The sequence below is a fragment of the Xyrauchen texanus genome, chromosome 29 (genome assembly GCF_025860055.1).
Source record: "Xyrauchen texanus isolate HMW12.3.18 chromosome 29, RBS_HiC_50CHRs, whole genome shotgun sequence".
NCBI classification, from domain to species: Eukaryota; Metazoa; Chordata; class Actinopteri; order Cypriniformes; family Catostomidae; genus Xyrauchen; species Xyrauchen texanus.
Window position 1 is genome coordinate 9,715,955 of NC_068304.1, and position 14,401 is coordinate 9,730,355.

General features: G+C 38.0%; 1 pseudogene; it reads left to right on the forward strand.

Moving 5' to 3' along the window:
- Positions 1 to 14,401, forward strand: part of LOC127622799 (F-box only protein 40-like) — a 60,421-nt pseudogene that overhangs the window by 19,160 nt on the left and 26,860 nt on the right.

Consider the following 14,401-nt stretch of genomic DNA (forward strand, 5'->3'; position numbering starts at 1 on the left):
AATGGTAGGTTAGCGCCTTGCATGGCAGCTCTGCCGCCATTGGTGTAAGAATGTGTGTGTGAATGGGTGATTGGGACACAGTGTAAAGCGCTTTGGTAACCTCTGAGGTTAGAAAAAAGCGCTATATAAGTGCAGACCATTTACCATCTTTCATTGGATCAAGCTGAGATATAAGTCTAGTAAGTTGTTTTAAAAATGTATTATTTAAGGTGTCACCAGCTTAACCTCATTTGAAAGGTACCCTTTCGACAGCAGTTTTGACCTTCTGTTTTCTGTCAATGAAATATTGATAATGATCTATAACTCTGAAAAACTTTAATGGCATTTATGCTAATATTATGCTGTTTGTTTCCATGTCTCAACCTTGGGACTGCAATCCCGAGGTCACCAGAACTGGCCAGATACAGCTCCATTCCTACTTGGTATCGAACTCCACTGCTATGTGTCCCTGAGTGATGGCGACAAAATGCAGCCAAAGCTTCAGTCTATTACGATGGACCTCAGAGTTTGAACTGATGCCAACTCCAACCATAAGACATGTGACTCTTCATATGCCATTGCCTGAACCTTGGATTAGGATAGACCTCACCAAAATTACCGGCCGGTTGAACTGCGAAGCACCTCACTGATCTCGGCCTGCATCATCTTGATCTAATGATGGACTACACTCAAAATGAAAATACAAATCACTCACTTAAAATGGAATACAAGAATATCAATAAATTGCCAACAAAAGCCTTCATCGGCCAACTAACAAAGGACAATGCATCTATGTGAACTCCTGCAGTTAATCCAGGATGAACATAAAATACATTAATCTTACAGTTCATAAAAAATCTTTGTTTAAACACTGGGCCTTAACACTTACTTTTTTTAGTTTACTAATTATAAACAATGACCTACACCGCACATAAATAACTAATGTTAGCATTATATTCATTCCATTTAGCCAGAGTGGAACTGGCCCCCACAGAGAGCCTGGTTTCTCCCAAGGCTATTTTTCTTCATTAACCAACATCTTATGGAGATTTGTGTTCCATGCCACAGTCGTCTTCGGCTGGCTCACTGGGTGTCATGTTTATTCTGTTGGTTCCTATTTTCCATGTCTTTTATTTTGAAAAGTTAAGTTCCTGTTTCCTAGTCAAGTGATGTCCTGTTTTCCCTCCATGTTCATGTGTCTTGTTTTCATTGGTTTATTGATTAATTATCTTATTTCTGTTTGTTCATTGGTTTATGTTCTCCCATGTCATGTATTTAATCCCTCATGTTTGCCATTGTCCTTTGTCGAGTATTGTTGATGTAACGTCGTTTCATGGTTATTTCAAGTCAAAGTGGTTTTCAAGTTTATGTTTTGTTTCACGTTTGGATTTATGGTTATTGGATATCACTCATCTTGTAAATAAACTGCTTGGGTTCACTTCATCATCGTCTTCTGCTCCTGTGTCCTGCCTGCCAGCAACAATACACTGGGTTTATAAATACAATTATGATGTATTATTTTGACATATTTTTATGCATACTTCATTATCGTATTTAATCAAATTCCACAATAATGACTCTAGATATTACAGATTAATTGTCTGTTAATACATGATTTTCTGTAAATCTGATTTGAAATGAGGGTTGTGAAAGGCGCTATACATATAAAAATGTATGTATGTATCTATCTATCTATCTATCTATCTATCTATCTATCTATCTATCTATCTATCTATCTCTGTTTCCATACGTGTGTGTGTGTTGTGAAGGGGATCATTGAGATCTGGGAGCAGGTGAGCAGCTCATGGCTGCCAGAAGGGCTTCTGGAGGAGTCGGGTGAGATCGGTCTTAACTCTGCCTGTTCGGGTGATGGATTTCACCAGACTAAGCTTTCATGCAGACATCCACACCTGCTGCCCAAGCACTGTTTATTGGGGCCATGAATCAATTTGACGAGTGATGGAAAGGTTCAGGACTTTAATAAACACCCAGTTGAATCCCCTCCAATACATGTCCCATAAACTGTGTTTGGGTGCAGACACTGCTGGGGCATATTACATCACTTCCTCTTTTGTAAACAGAACCCTGTCGCTCAGGCTATTGTCAACTTGCACCCTGTGTCCAACTATATTTAAGTCACTATGCTATAATCAAAGGCATTTTGTTTGTTAAAAAAGAAAAGTCCCTTTTTCAGGACACTGTATTTTAAAGAAAATTGTGTAAAAATAAAAATAACAATACAGATCTTTATTGTAAAGGGTTTAAACAATATTTTCCATGCTTGTTCAAAGAACCATAAACAATTAATGAACATGCACCTGTGGAACGGGCGTTAAGATATTAAAAGCTTACAGACTGAAAGCAATTAAGGGCACAGTTATAAAAACTTAGGACACTAAAGAGACTTTTCTACTGACTCTGAAAAACACCAAAATAAAGATGTCCAGGGTCCCTACTCATCTGCGTGCTGCATGGAGGCATGATCACTGCAGATGTGGCCAGGGCAATAAATTGCAATGTCTGTATTGTGAGACACCTAAGACAGCACTACAGGGAGACAGGAAGGACAGCTGATCATCCTCACGGTAGCAGACCACATGTAACAACACCTGCACATGATCGGAACATCTGAATATCACACCTGCGGGACTGGTACAGGATGGCAACAACTGCTGCCCTAGTTACACCAGGAACGCACAATCCCTCCATCAGTGTTCAGACTGCCTTTAATAGGCTGAGAGAGGCTGGACTGAGGGCTTGTAGGCCTGTTGTAAGGCAGGTCCTTCCAGACATCACCAGCAACAATGTCACCTATAGGCACAAACCCACCTGTCACTGGAGCAGACATGACTGGCAAAAAGTACTCTTCACTGACGAGTCTCGTTTTCTCACCAGGTGTGATGGTCGGACTCCCTTTTATCATTGAAGGAATGAGCATTACACTGAGGCCTGTACTCTGGAGCAGGATCGATTTGGAGGTGGAGGGTACAAAATGGTCTGGGGCGGTGTGTCACAGCATCATTGAACTGAGCTTGTTGTCATTGCAGGTAATCTCAACGCTATGCGTTACAGGGTAGACATCCTCCTCCTTCACGTGGTACCCTTCCTGCAGGCTCATCCTGACACGACCCTTCAGCATGATAATGCCACCAGCCATACTGCTCGTACTGTGCATGATTTCCTGCAAGACCGGAATGTCAGTGTTCTGCCATGGCCAGCCCGAATCTCAATCTCATTGAGCACAACTGACCTGTTGGATTGGAGGGTGAGGGCTAGGGCCACAGCAAGAACTGGCAAATCTGGTGCAGTCCATGAGGAGGCGATGCACTGCAGTACTTAATGCAGCTGGTGGCCATACCAGATACTAACTGTTACTTTTGATTTTTACCCTCCATTTGTTCAGGGACACATTATTCCATTTCTGTTGTCACATGTCTTTGAAACTTGATCAGTTTATGTCTTAGTTGTTTAATCTTTTTATGTTCATACATATATTTACACATGCTGAAAATAAAAGCAGTTGAAAGTGAGAGGACATTTCTTTTTTTGCTGAGTTTATATATATATAGATATATATATATATATATATATATATATTAATTGCACATTTATTTACCAGCATAACAGTTCGAGTGAAAGGTGAATCGAACATTTTTTCAAAAATGTTCAATTTTTTTTTTCAAATAAAATTTTTTTTTTGCTAATGACAGCATGTACTCGAGCTGGCAAGTTACCCAGCATTAAATTATAAATGTTTCAAAGAGGATCTTGAATATTTCCTCTTCATTTAAGACCATAACTTTCTTTATTTTATTTTTCTTTATCTATTTTTTATTTTTTATTTTATTTTAATCCTGAAACAATTTCCAGGTTTCAATGAAAAACAATTCCAAATTTTCATTGTATTCTCATACTGTGGGCCCACTGTAGGTCCAGAGTTTAAAAAAATTTAGTTATTGAATGAAAATATTTGTAATAAAAAAAATTATTGCATGCAAATGTGTTTCAGACTTTGAGTCCATGCATATACAGTGGGACATAAAATTGTGTAACACTGATTCTAAAAAGGCTGGCAATTACATGTCAGAGAGGTTGATTTTTATTCAAATGAACAGAAATCTACTTTTTTCCCCACTTTTTTTGTTTTTTTTTTATATGGAGGTCATATTAAAAATTACTTTGAAACAAATTATTACATGTATAAAACTATGATGTGTCTACCAAGAGCATAAATGTATGCAAATGTACAGAAGTGAAAGTTCTGTTAGGTAAGCATCACAAATTGTGCCAAAATCAGTTTTTACCTAGTGTCAGACAAAAACATTATTTATAGATCTCTCTCTCTCTCTCTCTCTCTCTCTCTCTCTCTCTCTCTCTCTCTCTCTCTCTCTCTCTCTCACTCTCTCTCACTCTCTCTCTAACATGTCTGTCAACTCTTGTGGTCAGATCCTTTCTCACTCATTCAGTGAATCTATTCATCTCTTAGTCATGATGCTGTTCTGCCTGACCGAGTGGAGACAAAGTAGAATTAACACCTGCACAAAACCTATAATTAGGAGTGGAAGGCATGACCAAAACCATATATCATGGTATTACAGAGAAATGTAAAGTCTAAAGTTTATATATGAAATAATCATGGGGTAATGCCTATTTTTAGATAATCAAATAAATACAATATATATATAAAATTAAATGCAATATTAATTGCAACAATTCATTGCCTCATTGGATCTCATCAGAGTATAATTTTTAATTTGATTATAATTTTTTTATAATTATTATTACTATTATTATCATTATTTGAACCTTGTTGTAGCAGGCCAAGCGGGGTGGAGTGAGGACGGAGAAGAGCGAGGCCGTGGTGTGCACCTGGGGTGAGTGATCTCGCCCAGCTGTGAGTGATGACGGCGTGAGTAGGTGGGGGATAAAGCTGGGAGCAGAGCTGTAGTCGGGAGACAGATGCAGAGAGAGAGAGACACCATGAAGCTGTGTGTGTTGTCATTATGTTTACAGTCTTATGTGGTGTTTGGAAGTTTTTTGAATGTATATCCGGCTCCAGATTCCTCCTTTGCTGACCGAACAGAGGTCTTTCACACTGGTGCCGAAACCTGCAAAAGGAGGAAGAGCACGCTGACCAAGAGAACTCAAGGAGCCGTTGCCGTCCGTCTGGGGGCGGATGAGCAGCTGAGGACCGGGTGGGCGGCGTGCCTGCGAATGTTGTCTCTCTCTCTCGCTTGCTCTCTCTCTCAGTCTCTCTTATTTTCAATTTTAAAATATGATTGTTTACATACAATATTTCCAAGGCATTACTACACAAAACAGATAATTACAAGACAAAAAAAAAATAATAAAACAGTAACAAATAACAATCAATATATTATAAAAATAAGGTGCCAGGTAATTAATAAAATCTCTCTCTCTCTCTCCCTCCTTCTATCTCCCTCCCTCTCGTGCTCTCGCCTTCTCTTGCTTCCTCACCATCCCTAGAGTGGTGCCTGAGTACTGGAGGTGAGGAAAACCATCTGGTGCTGGGTCAACTGGAAGGGCTGCGGTTCTTCTCCAGAGTGGGAGTGGAGTAAGTACAGGCCGGATAGGTCCCTGGCCTGAATCAGGTGATGGAGACGTGTGGCAGGCATGCGGAGCGGAGTGAGGCCAAGGTGTGGACCTTGGGTCAATGATCTCGCCCAGCTGTGAGTGATAACGGAGTGAGTGGGCAGGGGATAAAGCCAGGAGCAGAGCTGCATTCGGGAGAGTGACGCAGAGGGAGAGAGACACCTTGAAGCTGTGTGTGCTGTCATTATGTTTTCAGTCTAATGTGGTGTTTGGATTAAAGTTCGTCGAATATGCATCCAGCTCCAGCTCCAGCTTCCACCTTTCGTGACAAAACCCAAAAGATGCGATTAATAATTGAAAATGTCTGTACCAAAACAACTTCACTATACTGTATTTACTGTAACTCATGAGTTAAAACAAAAGACTGTTACATTTGCTTCTCTGATCAAAATACAACACATTTTAAGAACAAAAATTATTTTGTGGATAACTGACAGTGCAATATGCCTTTACTCCAAAGGATCTAATTCTGCTTGTTGTCAAAGCATGACTTAACAAGTGACACAAAACAAACATTTGTTCTCTTGTGCTTTTGATGCCTTGGCTGGTTTGTTTTTGTTTGTCTGCATATTTGTCTAAGAAAAAGTTATGGAGACAAACCAGGCTGAGGTGAGAGTGATGGAGAGAGTGTTTGCGAAAGTGTGAGCAGAAGAACGAGATAGAGGGTAAGACAGATAGCGGGGCTCCATAGGTAATCAATACCACAGCAGTGACCTAAGTGTTTGCTGCCTGGTTTATCTCATTTGGAGCTGAAGGTTCAGGCCATCTTACCGAGTAAACAAGAGCAGCCCTCCATAATTTAACCCTTCTGTTGAAACACCACTGCTAGAGGGATTGTCATGAAACCAGTGGTGGACGAAGTACACATACCATGTACTTGAGTTAAAGTAAAGATACTCAAGGTAAAATATTACTCAAGTAAAAGTAGAAGTGCTACCTTTAAACATTCACTTGAGTAAAAGTACAAAAGTATTTGCCTTCAAATGTACTTAAGTATCCAAGTACTATGATTTTTTATGGCCATAATGTCCTATTATAATTTGTCACAAGACTTTTGCTTAACTCAGTCTACATGAAGACTAATGTCACTCTTGGCACACCAATCTATTAATAAAATGACATTAATTAGTCAGATGTATATATATATATATATATATATATATATATATGTATGGCTCTGGGGTGCGTTTCCCGTACAACGACGTAACTTGCTGCTCCACTACCACAGTACGATGCACTGTTGAAGAAATCAACTTGCTAGTCACGACTGTTTCCCGAAACCGTATTGTCTCAAATTGGTTGTTCAACCACGTTGGTTAATGATGTCACACATGTGGTGGAGTAAAAACTACTTTTAATGAATCTGTTTGCGATCGAATTAATGCTAGATGTTTTGCTATAAATTACGGACATGTCATCTGAGGACTATCTCATATTTTTCTCAGTTATTTGCTTTATTTCCAGATTCAATCATAGGCTCGTTCTTACACACTAGAGCACGTTCACACATGCGCACTCTTCAAAAACGGTGCTTTAAATCTATTGACAAACTAAAAGACATAAAGGACATTTGTATGTCTTCTAAATAAAAGATACTGATTGTACTGAATGTCATCTTGCTTATTTGGCTCAAGATAATAATTTATTAAGCCCACATGTTATAATAACACGAAACTCTGCTTCTAACCACAGGTCGAGAGCTGTCGGTCCAACCACACAACTCTGCGATGCTGTTTGCGAATGTTCGTTGGAACGATGGTTTCGGCAAACACCGACTCGTTGAACTATGATGATAACGATGGAACTTGCGACCATAGTTGGCTAACGATGCTTTAGGGAAACGCACCCCTGGTTCGCGCTTAGTAGATGCCGCCAAGGCAAGTTCAAAACAAAGCGCGCGCGCTGTACTGTGATTGGTGGCTCGTTTGACCAGTTACGTTTTTATCCACTCATAAATAAAAAGGAAGGACTGATTTTGAAAATGTAGTAGAGTAAAAAGATATTTGACTTTGAAATGTAGTGGATTTAATGTAAAAGTCTCCCCAAATTTAAATACTTCAGTAAAGTACAGATACGCAAAAAAGCTACTTAAGTACAGTAACGAATTACATTTACTTCGTTACTGTCCACCACTGCATGAAACCACAATTGAACTGGTCAATACCAGTGACATTTCACTATTCTCAATTATGTAAAAAATGCCAAATGTAAAAAATAATATATATAAAAAAAAACCTTAAAATTTAAGCTCAATTGAAAGCATTTGTGGCATACTATTAGATTATTAGATGTAATACATTAGAAGTAGGCCTATTTTAAAGTTAGCTGTTTTTTCTTTTTCTTTTCTAGGCTTAACTTTATGTTGAAGTTCAAATACAGTGGTCTTATTTAAGAAACTACAGCTGTCCAGTATTGTTTTTTGATTCAACACTTGTGTTTTTTCACCTTTTATTAAAACAGTGTGTTTAATATCATATTAGTTTTTGCTGTGCCATCAGAATTGCTATTTTACCATTGACATGGTACTAATGTACCTGCATTTTTGACATCCCTGTATGGTAGTATTGCCTTCTCACAGTGTAACCCGGACATCCATAATGAAAAGCCATCATAGCCACCACAGTTTTCTATGAAGTATATATGTGCTTCACTCTTTTTGAGAATAAGTACCTCTCTTGGCTCTTGGAATTTGCTCTTTCTTATTTTCCGAGGCAGTTTAAGCTTTGGAACTGACTGTCTTTGTGGGCTTCACAGTCACTTTTCGCTAGTTTCCAACTTGAGATGACTTTGAAATAAGCTGAATTTGAAGCAAAATAACCTACAGCTGAGCCCTGAAGGGCTAGACAACTCACAGCAACTCAGAACAATTCTCTTTATCTATACTGACTCAATAGTTCCTATTTTAAAATGCATATAAATTCAAGGAAACCGATGCAAGGTGAAACACTGCTCATTTGAATTGTGGAGGCGTCACTTTCAATATGGCTCTCTAGGTCTGGTTTAGCTGTACTTTGTGGATAGATCAGCAACCCAGAAAACCATTCGTGTCTGCCTGATGAAGTGTCACAGGCACTTATGCTGAGGGTTGCTGATTTTGGCCATGTACTCGCTCATTATGGAGGCTTGTAGCCGGTGCCCTTGGATCGGAGGTCATTATAATTAAGTATGCCATCCAATAGAACACCAGGAAAAATCCATCTTCCAGAGAACCCCAAAGCTGTACAGTCTCAACCGGTAGATCCTATTCCAGTGTTGTTGTTAATAACAAACAAAAAAAATTAAACAAAATAATAATAATAATTTAAAGAAAAACAACAAAAAAAAAAAAAACAATGGTAGTTAACATGAATGAGCTAACAATGAACAATGCATTTATAGCATTTAGTAATCCTGGTTAATGTTTATTTTCTTTCTTGTGAAGGACACAAAAAAAGAATATCTCAGCTCTGTAGGTCCATACAATGCAAATTAAGAAATCCAAAACATTCCAGTAGTTAAAACCATCTTTTCTGAAGCCATGCGATAGGTGTGGGTGAGAAACAGATCAACATTTCAGTCCTTTATTACAGAAAATCTACACTTTAACATTCTGCCACACACTGGTCGGGGCTGGTCAAAGGTGGACATTTATAATAAAAAAGGACTTACATATTGATATGTTTCTCATCCTCACCTACCACATCGCTTATGAAGATGTGGATTAAACCACTGGAGTCTTGAGGATTACATTCATAATGGCTTCTGAGTGCTGGTCACTATTCACTTGCATTGTTTGAACAAACAGAGTTGAGTTATTCTTCTAAAAATCTGAGTAAATGATGAGATACATTTTATATTTGGGTGAACTATCCATTTAATGTTAACAAATAGAACCTTATTTTTAAGTACTACCAACATTTCACGTTATCTGAAACAGAAAGAATAGGAAAAAACAGAAACTAAAATAAAATAAAATTTTATGACACAAAACTAAGTTGCAAAATCTAAATGACCAAAAATGTGTTTTTGTTTTCATTTTTACACAATGTAACTAGTATATATACACTATTATAAAATTTGAAACCTTTACAGTGTACCTTCATTTAACAATCATTAAACATTACCTTCATTAGCCCTGACATATTTTAAATAATCTTAGTCAACGCATTCAATTTGGCAGCCCTAAAATGCTGAAAGTAAACTAAAACTCAATGTACTTAAAACCTTGAAAAAATAAACTAACGTTATCACTTGATGATCATGCGCTACACGGACGGTTGCTCAACCTCACTGTGTTTACACCAGCATCTCCCGCAGAACGTGTTTACATAGCTCCCTCCCGAGAACATGGACAGGAGATTAGTCTCAGAGAAATAAGGCGTTAATAAAACATTTTTGATTTCATATAGCACCTTAAGGAATCAAAATGCTAAAAATGATAAGGTAATGGAAAGTAATTGCTCTGAATAATAAAACCTGAATAATACTTCAGGTTCCTTAGAATGTTATTTTAATAACATAGTTTAAATCAAAATGTCATGCTATATTACCATCACTTCGCCATGGTACTGTGTTTTTTTTTAAGCCATAGTGAGAAACCTCTGCAGAGTTCATGTGAATATTTAATGTCTAGAGATGCATTGTTTCCATTATTTACATACAAGCTACACAAGAAAATGTAGAAATGCTGTTCCCAAACTCATTAAAATCACATGCTTTGGTGGTGTTCTTTAAAAAAATTTAAATATCACAGGGGTGCATGCCCTTGGACGCCACTACAAAATAAAAGAACACTTTTTGACAAGATAGATTAATCTTATGTGGAAAACAAAACATAGTGTTCATTCGCTAAGTCCCCTAAGCACTTCCCCTTGGTGGAAACTAACTGCCATGTTGGAAGTCCCTTATGCTTCGTTAAGTGAGTCAGATAAGTTTCTGTTGACAGACCCTCGACCCCTCGATTTTGACTGAGGGAGCAAGCCTACTCAGATGTAAGCTTCAGGCAGCTCCATGTCCCACAATACAACTCGATTGTGACATGACAGCAAATTGCACTTCATAAACCCCACCCCCACACAACTCTAATGTATGATGGAAGTGAAGTTAGGTCAATTAAGCAGTTTAGAAAAGTTATATTGAGATTTAACAGCATAAAACTGCTTATCAGACAGTTATAGAATAGGTATTCATTGATATGTTAACATTTTCGTTTTTGTGAGCTTGATTAATACTTTCTAACAATTCATTCTAATGATTATTTTAAAAAACACATAAGATTCATACATAAGCATCTGCAATTAAAACTAAACTTTAACTGAGCCTGTGGTTGAATCAGGTGTGAATATCACTAAATAATTTCACAAAGTGACATCAGCCTTCAACGAGCTCGACTCAAAATCAAATCACTTTATTGTCACTCAACCATATACACAATTGCAACAGTGGGTGAAAGTCTTGGGTGCAGTTCCGAGCAACATATCAGTGATGACATTGATGAGACATACACTGATTTACAATAAACGTCTTTACATAACACAATTTATATATTTAATATACACATAATTACACACAACACAATATACAAATAATAATATACAATGTACAGTATACAATACACACAATATAGAATACACATACACAATATAGAATACACGGTATACAATAAAAATAGTATATAAAATATACAGTAGGTTGTATTGTGCTGTATTGACATTCAGACTGCCGGTTGATAGTCAGTTGCCAGTGTGTTGTTAAGAGAGAATATAATTTATGACAGTCCAGTATGAGATTGAGCTGTAGTCTACAAACAGCATTATCACATATGTGTTCCCTTTTTCCAGGTGGGAGAGAGCAGTGTTTAGTGTAGATGCAATGGCATTATCAGTGGAGCAGTTGTTGCGGTATACAAACTGCATTGAGTCCAGTGAGGCAGGCAGCACAGAGCAGATGTAATCTATGATTAGTCTCTCAAAGTATTTGCTAATGATGGGGGTCAGAGCAACAGGATGCCAGTCATTTAAGCAAGTGATTTTGGACTGATTTGGTACAGGCACAATGTTGAACGTTTTAAAGCATGTGGGTACCACAGACAAGAAGAGGGAAAGGTGGAAAATGTCAACAGCCAGTTGGTTCACACATGCTTTGATGACGCAGCCGGAATACCATCTGGACCCGTGGCTTTACAGATTTATGGTTCCTCTGATCACACCAGGATTCGTTGATCATAAAACATACACCACCACCTCTGCTTTTACCTGATAGGTCTTTCACTCTGCCGCTCAGTGCACGGGGAGCCCCATGGGTTCGATGGCTGAGTCTGGAATCTCTGCAGATTATGTAGCAGTCCCTCGTCTCTCATTGGAAAGAGATCAGGGCTCTCACCTTGAAGAGCTTATTGTCCAGAGACTGAACATTTGACAGTAGAATACTGGGTAGCGGGGGTCAATTTGTGCAACGTCGTAGTCTGATGAGAACTCCTGCTCTCCTTCCCCTTTTCCAGCTGCATTTCTGCGGCCGGGCTGCCCAGACAAAGGGCTCCGCTGGCATGTTTGAAATTATTGGGTCGGTATTGAGGTATTGAAGTCAGGTTTTCGGGGTGCTATTACAGAACCAGTGTCCAAAAGTGTTTGTCTATCATAGACAATAAGGCAGACAACATCCAAGACAAAAAACATAAGAATTGTAGACAAAACAAACAAAAAACTGCAATATTGGGTTGGAGCAGCCATACTCTGCGCCATCTTGAGGTATTAACATTGGACTCTAATGGGGTCAACTGTGAACGTTAGCCAATCTCCAAGTGATCAAGGGTTTAAGGGTGTTCCAGTTAATCCCATTGTACGGGTTCCACCAATAGTGGGCACTCATGCAACGTAAGCAATGACGTACATCCGAGTCCATGAGATGGAGGGAAGATTGCGAAGGAAGGACATACAAATCTGAAGATGTACGCATAGTGTCCATAGTTTTTGTCCCCTTGTCCAAATATGGAAATCTTTATGTTGTTGGGATCACTTGTTGGGTGTGACACTCAGATTTTAATTTTTTTTACGGATTATATGATTATGATTAGTCCGATATTAGTCTTTCACCAATATCGGTATCACCGTATATGTTTACCAATATGTGCAGATATGAAAACTTTTTTCAGAACATATAATGCAGAAAACAATGCTTTAGAATTGGTGTCATAACATAGTTTGTCCAGCAGAGCATACTCCGTCGCCACTGTTTACAGAGCTGACTCTGAACTGACGGTGGCTCAGCAGACAGGGCGGAGTTAAGCTGTGCGGAGTTGAGCGGTGTCTTCTCGGTAGGTTGCAATCTAGTTTGTGAAATACATACTTGAATGTTAATATACAATGACCCCATCATTTTCCTTTTTTAATATAACTAATATAACATTAATCCTGTCCCTGAATACCATGCTACTCCTGTTTATCACAACTGTTTGCTGTGAGCCAGCTATAGTTTGTCATTGTAGTCAGTAATGTAGCAGATTGAAAGGTAAACATCAGAGAATATTTTTGCAACTCAGCAGACAACAGGGCAGTGGTGGATTGTGTCTGTTGAGTGTTGATTTCATGCTATGTTGTTACCTAATTGGTGAGACGCAATGCTGGTCCATCTTTTACTATCCGTGACAACGAGCTTATAGCTAACAAGCTTACCACATAGATACTTTCATTGCTTGTCAGCTGAGCTGAGTGGAAGCTAATGTGTAAACATGTATTCACCAAACTGTTTTGTTCAGGATTCACAGTTATGTGCCCCCTTCAACAGAAACATTCCAGGCATTGCATTTTTAAAATGTAATATTTAAAAGTCTGGTTTTCCACCATTGATAGTTTCACCTGAACTTGAATAGCAGAATATAGTGTTACACCACTGCCACTGTTTTTCGCTTGTCTTGGCAGGTGTAAATGCTTCTTGTTTTACAACCTGACACTAATTGACTGGCAGAATTCAAATAGTCAATATTTGACTGATACTAAACAGTACTGATGTTTATTTAGGTATTTATTTTATTTTATTTATTCTTTATTTTAATGGTCAGCATTAGACTGATACTAAACAGTACTGATGTTTATTTAGGTATTTATTTTACTTATTCTGTATTTCGATGGTTAGCAATTGACATACTAAATAGTACTGATGTTTATTTAGATATTTATTTTATTTTTATGTATTCTTTATTTTCTCAGTGTTCATTTATAGAATTTGTTGACAATGTATAATAATAATATCAAATATTCTATGAGAAAAATATTTGTTTAAGAAAGCAGCCTTCTGAGTACCTTTGCATAGTCATATCGGTGCAAAAACGGTGAACAATCCACATAGAAAAGGTCTGTTTTCATTCAAGCTCAAAAATTAACTATATCGGCCACCATATCTGTAATCGGTGAATTTTACCCCTCTAAAATCAGTATCGGTCTCAAAAATCCCATATCGGTCAGGCTCTAATTATGATAATCTAAATTTAATCCTACACGCTCAGGATGTTTTGTGTGTTTAGGATAGAGGAAACATCCAGTATGGTGGACTAGGTTAATAGGAGCATTTAATACAGGTCTTAAATTGACAGACACTTAAAACAGTCTAAAGAAGACAAATGCAATAAACTAAATAAAGAGACTTCCACTATTTAGAATAAATAGAACATATGGACCAGATAATCTTGTTTCTCACAGTCTGAGAGTCCTTTAGTTGCTTTTTTGCAAAATCCAAGAAGGCTTTCATGTGTCTTGCACTGAGGAGAGGCTTCCATCTGACCACTCTGCCATAAAGCCCAGATAGGTGTAGTGATGGTTGTCCTTCTGCAAGTTTC